This window comes from Rhagoletis pomonella, unplaced genomic scaffold (assembly GCF_013731165.1).
Source record: "Rhagoletis pomonella isolate Grant_MI unplaced genomic scaffold, Rhpom_1.0 Rhpom_scaffold_00019, whole genome shotgun sequence".
Classification (NCBI taxonomy): domain Eukaryota; kingdom Metazoa; phylum Arthropoda; class Insecta; order Diptera; family Tephritidae; genus Rhagoletis; species Rhagoletis pomonella.
In genome coordinates this window covers 881,930-893,071 of record NW_023458573.1, presented here as the reverse complement: position 1 = coordinate 893,071, position 11,142 = coordinate 881,930, and the positions used below count along the sequence as shown (strand labels likewise).

At 45.9% G+C, this 11,142-nt stretch overlaps 1 long non-coding RNA gene across 1 annotated transcript; it reads right to left on the bottom strand.

The window, feature by feature from the left end:
- Positions 1–2,360: 2,360 nt before the first annotated feature.
- On the bottom strand, positions 2,361–10,841 carry LOC118749561. The gene is made up of 3 exons (XR_004994243.1): positions 10,645–10,841; positions 4,153–5,451; positions 2,361–4,087 (listed from the first exon to the last, which is right to left on the bottom strand). It is a non-coding gene; the product is annotated as an uncharacterized LOC118749561 (long non-coding RNA).
- Between the last annotated feature and the right edge of the window lie 301 nt (positions 10,842–11,142).

The window sequence follows — 11,142 nt, the reverse complement described above, 5'->3', positions numbered from 1 at the left end:
ACAAAAAATTATTGCGCTAGCTCTTTTCCTTCTCGTTATATTAGATTTTAAACAAAAAAAATGTGATTTAGCCCATAGTGCGGCGTCTGCAGCGAATGACTCTGCAGCTGTTGATTTGATAACAGCGGCATTCGTCCGGAAGATAATGTGTGGTATATTGATGTTATAGGCGGTGGTTGATCCCCACTGAGTAACAGTGGTTGACTCGAAGAGGGTAACTGTCGCACTTCGGCTAGCGGTAATACCGTCAGGCAGGCATGTGCTTCTGCAGCATCTGCTGAAATGTGTGCGCGAAGCTCTGGCTTTGACATGTAGCCTCTCGCAACTCTTCTACCGTCTTCTTGAAGCCGGTTAATGCTGAAAGTAGGGCATCCATTTGCTCCTGTGACATGTGATCCGAATTGCCCTCGGATACGGTTTGCAGCATCCTCCTCATCTGAATGACGTTCTGCATCCCGACTTGTGCCTCTGGTCGTCATTGGCATGTTATAGGCGGTGGTTGATCCCCACTGAGTAACAGTGGTTGACTCGAAGAGGGTAACTGTCGCACTTCGGCTAGCGGTAATACCGTCAGGCAGGCATGTGCTTCTGCAGCATCTGCTGAAATGTGTGCGCGAAGCTCTGGCTTTGACATGTAGCCTCTCGCAACTCTTCTACCGTCTTCTTGAAGCCGGTTAAAGCTGAAAGTAGGGTATCCATTCGCTCCTGTGACATGTGATCCGAATTACCCTCGAATACGGTTTGCAGCATCCTCCTCATCTGAATGCCCTTCTGCATCCTGACTTGTGCCTCTGGTCGTCATTGGCATGCATGTAGATACGATCCACCTATACTCCAGCGATTAGCCACCAATAACACCAAATTCAGCAGCAACTATCTGGAACTAAGTATCTGGAACCATGTATATGAGGGAAGCAGTATAGTTGTTTTAGGCGGCGAACGGCTATACGGCTTCTCCAACTCGCAAAGTCGTACAGCCCGACTTCGTACAGCAAATGGCGACGTGTCGGGAGGACCATGCGACAACACTAACAGCACACATCAAGTTGAGCACCCAATGTAAAGTATAATTGTTATTATATGAACAATGCAGCAACTATGTAGGCAGTCGTACAGCTCGACTCCTTTTATACGTGCCCTCAACTCCTCGAAATGACCACAGTAGCCCTGCTACTGCAAAACGTGATTTGACGATGACACCTTGACAAAACGCACCAGACAGCAACAATAAAACAGCATACACATATAGCACACGACAAATTCAGCTAAGCGGTCAATGAAGATACGGGAATTGTACAGCTCGACTTTCCAGTGACTTTCGCTTCAAAATGGTGAATTAATGCCGCAAGATACGCGATTTTATTTAATTTTTTAATTTTCTCAACTCTGTTGAGTGACTTCAAATTTTCGACCGCGATACTTTTTATTTTCGCATGGCCGCACGGTTGTCAAAGACAATTGACAAATTAAGAATTAATGCGGCGTTCAGACCATTAACGGCGTTAAATTGCAAGAATCGACAAGAACCACTAAAAACTTTATAAAATAGACTAACTAACTAGACTAGACAGATTCGTGATTGAGATGTTGTTTTATTTAAGTAAAGTTTGGTTTTGGTCTACAAACTATTTCATCAACCACGATTGGCGCGAATTGCAGAAAAACTCGTTAGGCGCGGGTCTTATGTGGTATGTTCTCGTCGGCTTTTGCGCTGCGGTTGACTTTGAGCAATTAAAGGACAAGTGAAAATATGAGTACATAAGTAAATACATAAATGTTCGAAAATGACATAGCGGTAATATAAAATTATATATTGCTGCCGAATGGATATTGTAGTTGACATGTAGGTGGCGTTAACAGCCCTTATTACAACTTTACATATTGACAATATTTGACCGTTTGTCTTAGTATTTTTATTACAAAAATATAGTATAATCTTTAACAAAAACCATATGAATACCAGTTTGAATCTTTGTGTAACATTTGAAAAAATCAACAAGGTTAGGTTAGGTGAGGTTAAGTGGGTGGCTCTGAGAAGAGTTCACTCGGAGGCCACAAAGGCCCATTGCGATGCCCAGGGGGATTTCCCCATGCCTATCCCTTATCCCTACATGTCTTTGAACCATTTCGACTTTCTGGCGAATCCAAGCAGTCCTTCCAGTGGAGCTTTCCCTAAGGTATCCAGGCTTTCATATCGAGGCAAAGGCAAGTTTAGATGGAGCTAGGTCGATCATGCTCACCAGCCTTGCCGCCACGTCGATTGCATATATCTCAGCCTGAAAAACACTGCAGTGATCCGGGAGTCCGTAAACTCTCTCAGAGATAACTCCCGAGAGAAGACTCCAGATCCTGTTCCGACGTCCATTTTGGAGCCGTCCATGAAAATGGGTATTTCATCATCGCTAAGAGCAATACTAAGTTCCCAGTCACTTCTGTTTGGAAAATAGACATCAAAATTCCGATTGAAATCGGTTTCCGTGATAGTCACAGCTAATGTACTCCACCCATACTCTCTCGAGGATTGTGGCGTGACCCGTGCAAGTTGTTCACAGCCTGTTAGACGCCCTGAGTCGTAAAGCGCTTTTAGCTGCGGTACTTTTAACGTACAGGTCTATGGGTGGAATGTCCAGGAGTGTCTCTAGCGCCGCCTGGGGCGTTGAGTAAGTAGCCCCATTTATGCATAAGCAAGCCTGTCGTTGCACCTTTGGAAGATTAAGCAGATGGGTTTTGGTGTCCACCGCCTGCCACCATACCCGCGCACAATAGGTGAGAGTGGGTCTAACACCGCCGTATACATCCAGTGTAATTTCTGCGGCCGCAGCCCCCAGTCTTTCCCAATCGTAGCCTTGCCGGAGTAGAGCGCAATGAGCGCCTTTTTTCTCCGCTCTTCGGTATTTCTTTTCCAGGAAAGCTTAGAGTCGAGAATAACCCCCAAAAACCTCGCTTCTTTTGACGATTCAAGGCTTGCTCCATTGAGGGACGGAGTTTCAAAATTTTCTACTTGGTGAACGGAACAAGTTCGGTTTTGGACGGGTTAACCCCTAAACCGTTTCTTCCTGCCCACCCCGCAAGATCTTTAATTGCGGATTGTAGAATCTCGGTTACCGTGCAGAGGAATTTCCTCACGACCAAAATGACTAAGTCATCCGCATAGGCAACGACCTTGACGGCTTTCGATGCGCGGAGCAGGAATTCGTTAAGCACGAGGTTCCACAGCAAGGGGAGATAACACCCGCCCCTTGAGGGGTGGCACGTGTGGCCGTTTTCCTTACTTCTGCTGTTCCCAGGGAGCCATTGATGCTTCTGGTGCTCAACATATTATCGATCCAGAGAGTGGTCAGTGGGTCCAGTCCTACGGCCGCCATGGAGCAGTGTATGGATGCCAAATTAACATTGTTAAAGGCGCCTTCCACGTCCAGAAAGGCTGCCAGTGCGTATTCTTTGTGTATTAATGCCTTCTCTATACTTCCGACAACCTTGTGCAGGGCTTTTTCAACCGATCTGCCTTTTCGGTAGGCATGTTGCGCCTCGCTGAAGTTCTCAGGAGTAAGACATCGCGAGATCTGCAGACTTAGAAGGCTCCATTATTTTGAGGAGAAATGATGAGAGGCTGATAGGTCTAAAGTCTTTGGCGGTACTGTGGCCTGTCTTTCCTGCTTTGGGAATGAAGATCACTCTTACCTCCCTCCATGGCTTTGTAATATAGCTAAGGCGGAAGCTTGCCCTAAAAATGGTCGTTAGCGAGGCAGTTACCATGGCATTTGTTCGTTGTAGCATGGCTGGAAAGATTCCATCCGGACCCGAAGATTTGAAGGGTTGGAAGGATCTGATAGCCCAAGGTACTTTCTGTTCAGTGAAGATTTGATCAACTGGACTGCCCTGCCTACGGGATCTGTTCCAGGCCGTGTGGTGTGCATTAGCGTCACAGCCAGCCAACATACTTATCCTTCGTTGCTCTGCCCAAACGGTGAGTTTTCTGAAGGATACCGTCGGGGGATCGGGTACATCATATGGCATGTAGGAAGATGTGAGGATGATGTTGGGTGCTCCCCTCTGCTCCGACATTGCCACTGTCACGACCGCATCGCTGAATTGGGGAAGAAAGAGAATATTAGTGTTTTTTTTTAGATAGAATACAGCTTATAATCTTACCTCCAGTCTGTGGGGTGAGAAGCAAGAGACCGCTGGTGGATAGACCTGTGACCCTCCCCCCCACTAGCCAGGGTTCTTGAATTAGGGCCACGTGTACATCTTCCTCACCCAGGAAGAGCATCAGATCCTCCGATGCTGCCCCGCAGTGATGCATTTTATACCTACTGCCAGGTCAATATGGGTCAGATGCAGATCAAGAAGCCGCCCCACTCGGGAACAGACGCTGCTGGATTTGTCGGTAATTTTCATAAAAATTTCGATCTCTTTTTTACTGCAAGTTTAAATTAACTGGGACTTACCGTTGATTTTTGGCAATTTTTTTTTTTTGTTGACGATGTCAGTCATTACGAAGCATTTTAGACGATGTTTTTTTTAATAAGGAGAAATGAGGAGAAAATGAGCAAATTTGGGCTTCAATTCGGATGCTATTGGCGTCGGGTGAATCTGATTCTGGGAGGTTAAAATCACTACGAGACCAATGTTAAATTAGAAAAAGAACACGTGTTGTCTATCCGGTGGTCGCTCTACGAAGGGGCGACTGTCAATTTATTAATACTCAGCTGCCAAAAAGGTGCTCTGTTCACAATGCAAATTAAAGTCATATTTTACAATACATATACATCTATTACATGTTTCTAATTTCTATTTAGCAGCGACCTCTATCGTCCGGGAGTGGAACTTCAACATACTCCCACCGTTGACAAATTTGTTTGTTATTACTTAAATTTTGAACTAGACTATGGCTTATTATAAATAAGTCAAATTGAATGTTTAGAATGCTCCACAATTCGACCTAAAGGCTAATGATTGACTGGAAAGTGATCGTCCTTTATAATCGCCAAATCGTTCATTTTGAGATTAGGTTGTTTATCGGTCCACTTCTTTCGAATCTGCATGGCTGATAGAATTTCTTGACGAAATCGATTCCAAAAATATTGCACCATACGCTCCATTAGTTGATGTCTCTTTACCGGGTTCTGGATAGCGGGTGGCTGTGGCCGCGAAAGCAGCGTGTCCCCTGTCAAAAAGTGCCCCGGAGTTAAAGCGGTAAAATCATTTGGATTATCACTTATTGGTGAGATTGGACGCGAATTCAATACAGCCTCAATTCTTGTGAGCACCGTTGAGAACTCTGCAAATGTAAGTTTGACGTCTCCAATGATTCGCGAAAGCTGAAACTTCATCGAATTCACAGCTGCTTCTGCCAACCCATTAAAATGAGGTGTGCTCGGGGGACTGAAATGCCTCTGGATTTCCTTAGTTGTCAAATATGGTAATATTTCCTTGGATTCGATGCCACTAAATTCGTTTTGAGAACGTTGAATTTTGGTATTGGCACCAATAAAATTGGTACCACAATCGATGTAAACATCGTGACACATTCCGTACGAACGCATGCAAGAATGTTTGCGCCGACAAATCCCCTGCGGCTTCTAGGTGGACGGCGTTTGTAACCATGCAAGTATAAACCCAGACATACCGTTTATAGGTGGACCGGCCCCTACTCTTTGACGTACGAATAAGAAAGGGACCGGCATAGTCCACTGCGGTGGCCGCAAAAGGTCTGATGGAATTCTTAACTTGAGGCGAAGGTAAATCACCCATTAATTATTTAGGCAAAACTGGCTTGTGCCTAAAACACACCACGCATTCGTTGATGATATTATGCGCAAACTTGCGAACATTTAATATCTAATAACATCTACGGGTTTGGCTTACGGTAAGTTGTGGACCCCCGTGCAAAGTGAGTTGATGGTAATAATCGATAACACAAGGGAACAGTGATTTTGTTGCATCAAATGTTAAAGCTTTGATAGACTTTTTTATGCTGATAACGAATCTGTAAGTATAAAGTCTCCATCAGCTCTAGATTTGGAGAAAAACGAGGTCAAAGTGGTTAAAATTCGCGGTTTTTGCAATATTTTAGAAGGTCTAGCAAAAAAACAAAATGTGATAGAATCTTCCACTTAGGCTTGAAATAAAGTCACGACTCTCGGCTACCATCCCTGCTCTGTAACCTGATGGTCACTTATAGTCATTTATTTATTTATTGTGCTATGGAAAGAAAAAAAAATTGCCAAAATGAGTTTTTGCTGTTCAATAAATGACTGTAAGACACCTTAGGGTCAAGATGCAGGGATGGTATTTTCAGGAACTGTAGTCGAAGGATCAAGCCTTAATTTGAGCCTAAGTGTAGGGCTCTATCACCGTTTGTTAATTTCGGTGGGTACTCAAACTTCGCATAAAATCAGGTTTTGTTGTTCAATAAATGACTATAAGTGACCGTCAAGTAAAGGTGCAAGGATGCTATTTTCAGGGATAGCAGTCGAGACTTCTAGCTTTAATTTAAGCCTAATATCACCTTTTGTTTCTTTGTTAGAGCTTCCAAAATACTGCAAAAAACGCGATTTTTTGACACTTTGACCCCGTTTTTCTCCAAATCTAGAGCTGTTGGAGAAATTATACTAACGAAGTGGTAATCAGTATAAAAAAGTCTATCAAAAACAGGTTTAACATTTGATGCAACAACATTTTTTTAATTTTTGTTCCCTTGTGTAATTAAACGAGCGAGGTAATGCTTGGCTGGTACTGGAATTTTTCGCTGTCCGGTAAAAATGCGTTGCGAAGCCGCCCATTTAGTCGGAGAATTCCGCTAATGTCAATAAAATAATTAAGACGAATATGCGGACTTTTCCTTGACATGCTCTTTTTTGCTGTAACGCCTTTAATTCGCCGAAAAAATGTTCATTCTGTACTCAGCGTATCCAGCGTTTTCAACTTCTTCCGCGGTGAGGGGTTTAATATTATGTTGTTGTTGTTGTTGTAGCGGCTACAACAACCCCGCCCAGATCGGTTGGTATCTCAGTCGTTGTCGTCAAGTTCCACTAACGGCAACCCTAGGAAGCGTGCAGCTTCTGTGGGATCTGTCCACAGGGACAGGGCCGTTAGGGTTGTCGGGTTTTCCTGGCATGCGAAGAGATGGTTCGAGTCATGTGGGGTCTCTCCGCAGGCCGGACATTCGTTCGGCACATCCTCATTCAGCCTACTGAAGTAGGAGTTTAACCTGCTGCAGTAGCCGGAGCGAAGTTGAGCAAGTGTAGTGCGTGTCTCCCGAGGCAGATGAAGCTCTCGTCAATGTCCGGGGGTGGTATGCCTAGAACGGCATTCATAGGTCTAGAGTCTACATAACTCGAGACTGAGTCCCTGTGAATGCCGTTCAGGGCCTGTCTGTACGCTGTCGGGTCCAGAGGTTGCTTAATGAACCTCTGGACTTCGTCCGTCAGTTCATATAGATGCCTCCTGACGTGCCTAGGCGAGGGCTCCTCTGCAAGCAGCTGTCTGTTTGGGTGGCCACTTCTGTGGCTCCCGATCAGGAACTGCTTGCAGAGCATTATGTTGTGCTACTTAACTGGGAGCATTTGCGCCTCGCCGTGCAAGTGATGTTCTGGCGACATCAGGAGGCATCCCGTCGCTGTCCTAAGTGCCGTATTTTGTACCGTCTGTAGCTTCGTCCACTGCGTCCTACTAGTCCCTGGCGACCACACTGGCGCTGCGTAGTTCAAAACCGGCCGGCCTATTGCCTTGTATGTTGCCAGCAACGTTTCTTTGTCTTTGCCCCAAGTACTGCCGGCTAGCGACTTGAGGACCTTGTTGCGGCTCTGTACTTTATTGACAATAGCGGTTGAGTGCGCAGAGAAGGAGAGCAGGCTGTCGAATGTTACTCCGAGTATTTTGGGGTTATTCACCGTCGGAATTGGTGTGTCATCGACGTGAATCCCCAGCGGTAGCCTGACCTCCTTCATCCAGGTTGTGAACAGGGTCGCGGAGGATTTCGTAGGGGAGAGGGCTAGACACTTTGCAGTGAAGAAGCGAGAAAGTTCGGAGAGATAGCCGTTTACTTTCAAACACAGGTCATCAATTCCATTCCCAGTCGCCATGATCGAGCAGTCGTCGGCATAGGACACAATCGAGACTCCCTCTGGTGGTTGAGGGAGCTTTGAAATATAAAAGTTAAACAGTAGCGGGGAAAGGACACCACCCTGAGGAACCCCCTGTTTTATTTTTCGCTGCTTACTCGTTTTGTCTCTAAATGTTACCGACGAATGTCGACCACTCAGATAATTTGCCGACCACCGTTTGAGCCTCTGTGGGAGAGAGGAGGCCTCTATATCTTCTAGCAGCGTGGAATGGCAGACGGTGTCAAACGCCTTTGACAAGTCCAACGCTACTAGAATCGTTCTCTCACAGTGACGGTTGCGGTTAAGGCCACGAGTTATCTGAGTGTTTATGGCGTTAAGTGCTGTTGTTGTACTGTGCACTTTACGGAAACCATGCTGATGCTTCGCTGGGGTCAGGTGGTTTGTGAAGTACGGGAGTAGCAAGGCCTCAAGTGTCTTCGCTACCGGGGAAAGGAGTGTAATCGGACGATACGAATCTCCTTTGTTGGCGGGTTTCCCCGGTTTGAGCAGTGGGACCACTCTCCCCACCTTCCAGATGTCTGGGATGATGAGAGTGGCCATTGACAGGTTGAGGACCTCCGTTAGGTACGCTACCCCCGCAGGACCCAAATTTTTCAGCATCAGCATGCATATTCCGTCGGGACCCATGGCTTTGGAGGCTTTCGCCTTCCCGATGGCCTCCTGAACTTCACCGCAAGTGAAAGCAAGGGGGGCACAATTTGTTGGCAGTTTGTGCAGCCTTCTGGTCACTCGACGCTTGGCTTTGTCTACCGGAGGATGCAGTATGAACTGCCGGCTAAAATAGCTCGCGCATCGCTCCGCGTCGGACGAAGCATGGTCGCCGAAGGAAATTTCGACTCTGTCGTCGTGCTTCGTCGGATTAGACAATGACCTCACGGTTGACCAAAGCTTGCTCACACCAGAGGTGAAATTACAAGTCTTCAGGTGCTCCTCCCACTTCTTCCGCTTATGTACGTTTACAAGTTGCCGAATCTCCGCGTTGAGATCCCTGATACGGGGATCTCCGGGATCGGCCTGACGAAGCCTATCACGCTCATCAGCTAGAGCAGCCGCTTCGGCAGGGAAGTTTGGACGTGGGTCCGATATACATCCTGCCGGTATGAAGCGAGCTGCAGCAGCAGTGATAGCCCTGCGGAACTTACGTTCACCGAGGTGGACGTCGGTTGGTGTGGGGAGCGCTGCGAAGGTGTTTTCAGTAAACTCCGCGTAACCTTTCCAATCAGCTTTGGAAAAGTTGATATAGGTCCGGTGTTTGGCGGAGGCAAAGTCGGTTGGTTTATCAATCGAGATGACTATGGGTAGATGGTCTGATGCTAGAGTCAGCATAGGTCGCCACGTTATGCTGTTTTTCAGACCAGCGCTGACTATTGTGATGTCTGGCGAGCTACTGCAGTTACCCATAATCCTGGTGGGTGCGTCGTCGTTCATTGTGCAGAATGTCGAATCGTCTATCTGCTCAGCCAAGTCTGTTCCCCTACGATCGTTTGACAGGCTTGAGTGCCAAAGATCGTGGTGCGCATTAAAGTCACCTACTACCATACGGTTTTCACCTCTGAGGAGCGCACCTATATCAGGGTGATATCCTGCCGGGCAGCAATTGACAGGGGGTATGTAAATGTTAAATATTTCGAGCTCGACATCGCCTGACCGGATAGCGATGCCCTGACATTCTAGGCTGGTATCCCTGCGGTCGATGTCTGCTTCGATAAGACGATACTGCACGGTGTGGTGCGTGATGAACGCTAAGCCACCACCATTATCTCGCTCGCGATCTCGACGGTGCACGTTGTACCCGGCGCAATTCAACAAAGTTGAATTGCTGTGCAGCTTCGTCTCTTGGACCGCAGCTGTTAATATACCATGCCGACACATGAAGACGGTTATCTCCTCAATCTTGCTCTGTAGCCCGTTACAGTTGAATTGGAGGAGCTTCATGTCGTTCGGGAGACGTGTCGTGATGTGGGGTGTGAGTGAGGTGTATGTTCTTGCCGCCGTTGGCTGTGTGTGCTGCTGAGGTGGTTGCCGCCCTGTGGTGGTGGTGGGGGGCGTCGCAATTGACGTCAATCTGCTTGCTTATATTACTGGAACCTGTCGCTAGCATCCTCTTAAGCGTATCATGGTCATTAGAATTGCGTAAATTCCGACCGAATGCTACTAAATTCGTCGATGGAACGCAAGTAAATAGACATACGCCCTCCTTTGAGTTATCGCAGAACACATGAAATACGTTGAATTTGCTTAGAGAAGTCGTACCGAATCATCGGGGGACACTTATTTGGCTTATGAATTGGAATTTTTTCAGAATTTCACTCCAATCAGATTGGATTTCAAAGGGCATTTGGTCAACCCAGCCGACATTTTCCCTCCACAACTGAGTCATGAACAACTTGGCTTTTGTTACGAATGGGTTTAACCAACCTAAGGGATCGAAAAGTCGAGCAATAATAGAAAATATACCTCGTTTTGTGGCTAGAACTGAAAAATTTAATTGAAAATAGAATTCGTCACTGACCGTCGACCTAAGTAGACCCAACGCCTCGATTTCTTTGCTCGAGTTGATTAAGCATTCAGTGCTTTGGCTGCAGTATTCAAGTGGTATATAATAGCGATTCGATAACAGAGCCAGACACAGCCGAAAATAAAATGTATAAAGCCGAAAATACGTTCTACTTATAAAAAGAAGTTTTATTAAACTCGTTCAATTTTTATAACGATGAGAGTGATACAAATATATCGATAAAGATAAGAAAACAAGTGGCGATAGTTATGGATTTGTGTGTTTACTTAAACTAAACGTAAGGCCTTGGTTACAGTATAATAGTTGAGATGCATCTACTAATACCGCCTCTTAATTTCAAACAAAAAATGGATCAGATAATGCACACACATTCTCAAAATAAAATAAAAACGTTAAACTACTAAATTCAATTTTTCACGATGCTTTGTGAATGCGATGCGCCGAATTGCCTTTGTCAGTATGCTAGCCAGCTGATCAGAACTGCATTTGTAC